The 533-nt window shown below is 47.7% G+C and overlaps 1 protein-coding gene across 1 annotated transcript in view; it reads left to right on the forward strand.

The window, feature by feature from the left end:
• Window positions 1-533, forward strand: part of WBP2 (WW domain binding protein 2) — a 7,275-nt gene that overhangs the window by 635 nt on the left and 6,107 nt on the right. The window lies entirely within an intron of this gene.

A 533-nucleotide genomic window follows, 5' to 3' on the forward strand; every position in this document is an offset into this window, starting at 1 on the left:
TGAGGCGTGAGGGAGGGGCCGGGATGGTGCAGCTGGGGGATGGGGGTGGGGCGGCTGGATAGGGTAGGGGTTTGGAGAGATGGGTGGGGGTTTGGAGAGACAGGTGGAACCTGTGGGTAGTTCTTGAGCCCCTGTCCCAGAGTAGGGGACTTTAAGAATTGGGAAGAGCTTTAGACAAAAATAATTGCCATTTATTGGGCGTTTACTATGTGTCAGGGACTACACCTCTTTTGCTTTTTTCAATATGTAAATCCTGTGCGGCAGATACTATTACCATCCACATTTTACACGTAGGGAAACGGAGGCACAGAGCTTAAGTAACTTGCATGAGATCACAGAGCTGTAACAGGAAAGGAGTCCTGATTCCAAAGTCAGTAGCCTTAATTCCCAGTATGTAGCCTTCCAGTATATTCCAGAACTGCTGTTTCCAGATGAAAAACTGAGGCCCAGAGGTGAAATTACATAGCTAACGTTTGTCACATGTCTGACACGTTTTCTGTAAAGGTGTAAAGGTCTGACTTTGCCTCTTTCCC

The sequence above is a fragment of the Lipotes vexillifer genome, unplaced genomic scaffold (assembly GCF_000442215.2).
Source record: "Lipotes vexillifer unplaced genomic scaffold, Lipotes_vexillifer_v1.1 scaffold518, whole genome shotgun sequence".
NCBI classification, from domain to species: Eukaryota; Metazoa; Chordata; class Mammalia; order Artiodactyla; family Lipotidae; genus Lipotes; species Lipotes vexillifer.